The sequence below is a fragment of the Mirounga angustirostris genome, unplaced genomic scaffold (genome assembly GCF_029215605.1).
Source record: "Mirounga angustirostris isolate CCGP_5_RB_7025 unplaced genomic scaffold, mMirAng1.0.hap1 SCAF_4, whole genome shotgun sequence".
NCBI classification, from domain to species: domain Eukaryota; kingdom Metazoa; phylum Chordata; class Mammalia; order Carnivora; family Phocidae; genus Mirounga; species Mirounga angustirostris.
In genome coordinates, this window is record NW_026991712.1 from 110,130,548 (window position 1) to 110,138,060 (window position 7,513).

Below are 7,513 nucleotides of genomic sequence, written 5' to 3' on the forward strand. Positions count from 1 at the left end.
TTGAAATTTCTGGTCTACATAGAATGATTTTGATACCATGTTAGAGAATATTTCCTGGAAACGATTTTGAAGATTATTTTTTATTGTCTTCCTGGCATCTATTTTACCTCTCTTCTACTTGGGTTTTTTGTTTGTTTGTTGTAACCAAGAATATTTTTATATTTGGGGAGGAAATTTGCTTCCTCCATTTTCTCAGCCTTGCAATTTGGGTGAGACTGAATGCATGCCCTGCTTTGGGGTGGATCTTTCCTGTCTAAAAGCCAATCAGAGAGAGTATAGTAACCTTGTCACAGTGATTGGATCAGGAAAGGACATGAGTTCCAATTATCAGTGAAAGGAACTGATTCCCAGGACATGTACAGCAGCTACTGTAAGAGACTCTAACTTTCCTGAGTGTTTTCCTATGAGGATATGATGTCTGGAATTGCTGCAAACATTTTGCTGAAATTACCAGAACCTGGAACTCCCAGAGGTCTATCAGGGCAGCATGGGGGGAAATAACAAACAGAGAAGCAGAATAGAGAGAATAGGAGAAAGAAGGTCCTTGGAGATCTCATCTGAGGTGCAAGATCAAGCCTCATTCGGACTTTTCTGTTACATAAGTCAGTATCTCCTTTATTGTTTAAGTCATTTTGTGTTTAGCACTTTGTATTTTATTTCATTTTTTTGTCACTTGTTACTGAAACATTTCTATCACAAGTCCTACAGGGATATTTTGAGTTTGAGAGACTAAAGAGGGACAAATATCTTAATTCTTATTCGAAGATTCTTTGGTTTCAAGGAACAGAAAGATATAAATTAGAGAATAGGAATTATTGGAAAGATTTGTGGAGATGGAACCAAATAGCTAGGAAAAGGAAAACCTTTTCACCTTACTTAATGGGACCTCAAGTCTCACTCTTTATGATATTAATGTGATGTATTACATTAATTGATTTTGATGTTAAAACAACCTTTCATTCTTAGGATACATCCTACTTGGTTATGGTATATAATTCTTTTCATTTATTGCTGTATTTAGTTTGCTAGTATTTTGTTGAGGATTTCGCATCTATATTCATAGGGGATATTGATTTTTGTTTTCTTCCTTCTTCCCTCCCTCCCTTCCTTCTTTTCTTTTTTAAGAAGCCAAAAAGTTTAATTTTATTGAATAAAGAATTTCATTCGGGGCTTACCTCAGATCATAAGACTACTTTAGATTATAACAGCTGAAGATCAATAGTTGATCAGAAAGAAGGAAGAAAGAAAACAGTTTATATTTTTAGTGTCGAAAAATAACCTAATTGTTAGAGATGTCTTATAAAATTCAACAAACAAGTTCTAGCCAAATTTACTGTTTAGTGGACTTTTTTTTTTCTGTTTTCAAGGGATGAAAAGTGAGATTCAATGTATATATTATTGGTTACAACTAATATAACAGCTTGAAAAAAATCATGAGGTAGAAGCAGTGGAAAATATACATTAAAACCAGCCGTGTGTTACACTGGTTCAAAAAGAACTCATACGGCAGACAAAAGCTAGTATTAGTTAAGGAAAATGGTCTCGTTTTAGGAAGCGTGTCCAGACAGACATTACCTCAAAAAAGTGCCAACAGTAACTATGTGGTCCCTTCTTGTTATTCAGTGAAGTGTCAAAGGTGGAGTGACTGGGTTAACAGCTTAAGCTTTCTCTAAGGATTTGTAGTATTGCGTCATCACAGTCCAGGTCTTGGGAGCCATGAAACCTTCAGGTTGTTTCTGGCCTTCTTTGGCAAGTTTGCACATTCAAGTTTCTGAAATAAATTCAAAGTCTTCTTGGTGTTCAGGGTCATAGTAGTCCACACGCTTCTTTTTCTTGTAAGCTGCAACTCAGAAGGGAACTGGTGATCAGGCCAGAGGCCAATGTCAGCACTTTGGTGCCATAAGTTGGCTCATAAAGATCCTTCCCTGTTTCTGAATGAGGTATGTCAGCAGGCTCTTGTCCAACAATGTTAACATTGTCTCCTGCAACCATCCTTGCTCTCTAATGCCACTGGACTCCAGTTGGTCCTGCATACATAGTGGGAAATGGGAAGATGGCCACTACTATTGTTTTAGGATATGGAAATCCTTCCTCTAGCACTGAAGGATGCTGCTCATACACCACATCAAAGGAACATCATTGTCCTTTGTCTAGGCACCAAGAGGGTGAAGAAGAAGGACAGGGTGCCTGTAGCCACCTTCCAGAAGTTGCTTATAGGTATCCTGCATTAATAGAGCATGTCTAGAGCACAAGGTTAGACCCAACCTAGGATGCACTGGATTGCATAATTGATATGCAATGACAGCATCAGCATTCATATATTTAAACATTTGCTATAGCTCAATAGGAGTCAAATGATGCTCATCAAGACCATCATTCCAATAAATTCAGTTCAAGGCCTGAAGATCTCCAATCAGCCAATCTCCTTGTTCCATAACCATCTTAATGTAAGGGTGGTTCTCACATGTTGTTCCCCACTGTCTGGCACCACAACCCTCCTTTCTGTGCTCAACAAACTTTGGATTGTGAACAATAGCTACACAGCAGCTCTCCTACATCAGAACAAATGCAGACCAGTCATCCAGGCTCTCTTTACCTTCATGAATAGTTGTCAGAACTACAGGCAATGCCAAGTTAATGATACCTCCATCCATAAGACAATGAAAATGAAGGAACTGCAAGGACCCCCTCTCTCTCATAAAGCCATTCAGTGGGGTTGCCCAGCCTTCTGCTAAAACTTGCACCCACTGCATTTCCATTTTATTAATTTTCAATGCTGGTAATATTTCTGCATCTGTTTTTGCCAAATTAAGTTTATTTTCTGGTACGTACAGTTCTTTTACTTAGCAAGTGGCATCCACAGGTACAATATCCCATTCCTGTAGAAGTACCACAACTTGTTGGACACAGTCATTTACATCACAGGAGTCTGTTTTCAGCACCAATTAAGGGGCCTTTTTTAATATACAGAATTAATTCCTTTGAAACCTTTAATTTCCCCAACCCTGTGATTTTTTTCTTGGGTCCTCTGACATTTCTGCATAACAAACATGCAGAGGAGCATGAACGAATACTTCACACACACACACAAAAAGGTAAACCACGAAATTCTACTCCCGAACCCATTATTACACGTTAACCAACTAGAATTTAAATAAAAAGTTGAAAAGAAAGGTAAATCCTTATGAATTTGCCTTGCATTGTTGCTCTCCCGAGTATAATGCTATAGAAAACTTGTGACTCACACTAAGTCAGCATCTGCAACCAGTTTACCAACTTCTGGAATGCATGGAATATTCTCTTCTCTGTCTTCAGGACTAAGCCAAGATTTTTATTGAGACCTCGGTGACTGTTGTCACCATCCAAAGTATAGCATGGAATACTATGGCAAACCAAATACTCCCCCAAAGCCATATTCACCGTGGTCTTTCCTGCTTCACAGAAGCCTGTCAGTCAAACTATACAACCACGAAAGCCCCCTCTGGATCCTACTACCTGACCTCTCTCGTTCCTGCGGACATGGTGAGCTTGATCGGCATTAGGTGCTCTTTACAGCTCCGTAACTGCTCAGTTTGACTTTCTCACACAGGCTCCTGGGGCCTACATGCCGCAGAGAGTGCACAGGTGCTGGGGTTCTTAAGAAACACCGAGGCGGAGGCGAGAAGGTGAGGAGGCTGAAGGGGAACGGGGCGGGGTGAGAAGGCGGGGCGAGAAGGCCCGGCGAGACGGCGGGGCGGGGCGAGAAGCCCGGGAGTCCTTGCGAGCACGCACTGACGCACTGACGCACTGACGCACTGACGCACTGACGCACTGACGTAAGCAGGAGCTCCTGCTCAGGACTTCGATGGAGCAGCCAGTCGCCGCTGGTGGGTCTCCGGCAGATAAAAGTATGTGTGCTAGTTTTGTTTTCTTGTGACATCTTTGGTTTTGGTATCAGGGTAACTGGGCTTATAGAATGAATTGGAAAATGTTGCCTTTTCCCCTTTTTTTAGAAAAGTCTGTGAAGGGTTGGTATTAATTCATATTTAAAGGTCAGAATTCGTCAGTGAAGTTGTCTGGTTCTGGGCTTGGCTTTGTGGGAAGTTTTAAAATTACAATTCAATCTTTGTTATAGATCTCAAATTTTTTTTTCCTTTTGAGTCAGTTCAATAATTTGTTTCTAGGAATTTGTCCATTTCCTGTAAATTATCTAATTTGTTTGCATACAATTGATTATATTGTTTCCTCATGGTACTTTTTATTTCTGTAAGTTTGGTACCACTTTTTAAAGGTAATCATTATCCTTTAAAGGTAATCATTATCATACCTCATAGGGTAAACACATCCTTAAAGTTGTATTTTTAAACACTGTAGTTTAATGTTAAATGTTCTCTGCATTTCAAATGGAATCATACAGAATATATTCTTGTCTGGCTTCTCTTGCTCAATTTTATGTTTGTAAAATTCATCCCTGTACCTGTAGTTTGTTCATTTCATTGATGTATACTACTCCATTGAAAGACTATACCACCGTTTATTTAGGGACATTTGGTTATTTTTTATTTTTTTGGAGTATTATAAAAATCACTGCTTTTAATGTTCTTGAACATTTGTTGTTGCACACAAGCATGGAGTTTTATTGATTTATACATAGGAATGACCTGCCAAGATATATGGTTTGCGTCTGCTCAGCTTCCGTTGGTAAAGCCAAAGAATTTTCAATGTGGTTAAGTCAGCTGAGACTCCCATTAGCAGTATTTTCCATTGTCCTGTCTCCTTGCCAAAACTTAGTATTGTCATTTAAAAAAAAATCTTTAGTCATACTAGTTTGGGTACAGTGGTATCACATTATGGTTTTAATTTGCATTTACCACAGCAAAGTTGAACTCCTTTTTATATTATTTGTCATTTAGATCACCTCTTTTGAAAAGTGCCTATTGGGCCCCCTGCCTATTTTTCCATTGGGTTATCTATTTTTTTTTCTTAGATTTGTAGGAGTTTTAATATATTCAGATAAAAGTCCTTCATTCGTTATATGTTTTGAAGCTGTTTTCTCCATATAGATACTTAATGAAGCATTGAGAAAGCATCTTACTCCCATCTTACTCCCATTTAGGAATACTTCACATGTCTTGAATCAATTGTCCACATATGCATAAGATTTAATGTGAGCCATAGATGTGAAGGAACAAGGGGGTGAAAGATTAACAGAATCTGGAGTTGGACAGAGAGACCTGTAGCTATAGGAAAGACCACAGGACAAGAACTAGGGTCTTAGAGAAACAGCCCCTGACAAGCTGTGGTATAATAAGGAATAAACAGAAAAGAAAAGTCCCAAATTTTGCTTCTTCTTTCCCCTTAAATTCCTGTCCAGTTGAAATTCAAATGGAAACAGAAAGCAGCTTGTTGATGCAATTCATACCTGGGACATAGCCCAGGGAGAAAGGTGAAGCAAGGATATGAGGGTTATATGGAAGATACCCAGAACAGCCACACACATTTGCCTCTTGGCATCCTCTTGTCATTTGTGCAGGTGAAATATTTGTTTTCTCATTGCAGAGGATAGCCAAAGTTCCCCAAACTAATAGAATATCTGATCATTGAGTATGTTAACTTGGTCAGAATCTTACCTGAAAAATTTAGCTACCACCAGTGTTCTTCATATAAGATAATGGGAGGAGAGGTGGAAACAGTGTAAGAGAAACAATTAACTAATATAAAATATAGCTGGTATAGATTCTACTTCTGTAGCTAATCATGGAGCTTAAGTTGGGTTGCTGCCTTCCACAGTGCATTTTATGTTCCCATTATTATCCATGTTGGCTGGATAGTGTTCTTTATTTGGTGGGGTGACCCAAACCTTTATTCCTATAGGATTTGAGTCCTTAATGATCCCATTTTTATTGGATTGTCATAGCTTTCTATAGTTCAGAATTATTGAGCTCAGGGAATACTAAGATGCCCTAGTGAATTTTCTGCCTCCAGTAATAGTTTGTACCTACTGGGGTAGCAGCAACCCAATTTCCACTTGTAATCATGATCTATCATCAGACTATGCAGTGATACCCTTTTTGTCTGTTACATGGCACAAGGATCCAAAAATTTCAGAAGGCAATCTCAGCTTTTAACTTAATAAGACTGTGACTTTGTATCCTAGTGGATACACAGTTTCATTATTGGATATTAGCTTTCCTCTGTTGGACACTAACATTCCCAAAAGCAAATTTGAAGGGAAGAAAAACTTCCTCTGGTAGTTTATTGGTATAATACTGAGAAGGACCATCCTCACCTGTATAATTTGATCCCTGGATCTGTTAATTCTGGCCATAGGAGAGAAGTGCTAAGTATTGGCTCCTGGTTTAAGAATATACTTCATCTTCTATGCTAGAACTCTACCCCTCATGGTGTTTACTAGTTAACTCCATAACCATGCTAAAAGGCCATCACACTATTCTATTTAGCAACGTGCTCTCTGGGTGATGGGGGGACATGGTAAGGTCAGTGAATTATGTGGGCATAAGTCCATTGCTGTAATCTTTTGCTGTAATATGTGTCACCCACTGTAAAGTTATACTGTGTTGAATGCCATGGCTGTGGATAAGGTATTTGGAAGGATGGTATTGGAAAAAGTGCTGTGGACAAAGGAATTTCTGTATCTGTAATATATATTTATGTCTGTGAGGACAAATCACTGTCTCTTCTACAATAGAAATGTTTATTGCAATCAACTGCCACCAAGAAGTAAACCAGTTTCCTGGGGAATGGTGTCATATCAGCCTGCTTGTTGGCCACTTGGTGTGGGTAGCAAGACCAGCCTTTATGAGGGGAAATTCATGTTATTGAACACATGAATAGCTCTCAATCCTGCCCCCCCCACAAATACTCTAGACATGGCTCATTTGAGCAAGAACTGGCATGGCTGGATAAAGAGGCTGACTGATAGACACTGGAAAGGACAGCTTATTGAAAGGACACCTGATTTTATTAAAAGCATTCTCCACAGAGGAGAAATGGTGGGGAAAAAAATTCACACTTTGTTCTCTAAGAAATTCTGTATAAACCTTCCTCATAAACCATCACTCATATAGCTTTATTCTTTCCATGTCCCTGACCATTTAGACAATCTGTTGGGCACTGCTCATGAATCAGTATAGACCTGCACTTAAGGCTAGCTTTCCTTCCATGCAAAATGGACAATTAGATGTACTACCTCGATTTCTGCCCACAGGAGATATTTATCCTCACTACTTACTGTCTTTCAGGGGTACCCCTGAGTTGGACTATACTGAAGTGACTATCAGCTCTAGCTTGAAAGACCATACTAAGCAGTTCTATGTATAAACTGTAGTCTTGCCTTCTTTTCCCCCCATTGATTGATCATAAGAAAGTCCTATGTGATGATGTGTGTGGGTTGTAGCATAGTCAGTGAAACTGTATCAGCAAGTATCTTGGAAATCTGAACCCCCAGCCAATGAAGTTAACTTGTGCCTTACAAATCCATTTGGGCACCCAAGCTGAGTATATCATTTCTTTT

General features: G+C 39.1%; 1 pseudogene; it reads right to left on the reverse strand.

Moving 5' to 3' along the window:
* Window positions 1-1,658: 1,658 nt before the first annotated feature.
* LOC123860306 (bifunctional 3'-phosphoadenosine 5'-phosphosulfate synthase 1-like) lies at window positions 1,659-3,919 on the reverse strand (annotated as a pseudogene).
* Between the last annotated feature and the right edge of the window lie 3,594 nt (window positions 3,920-7,513).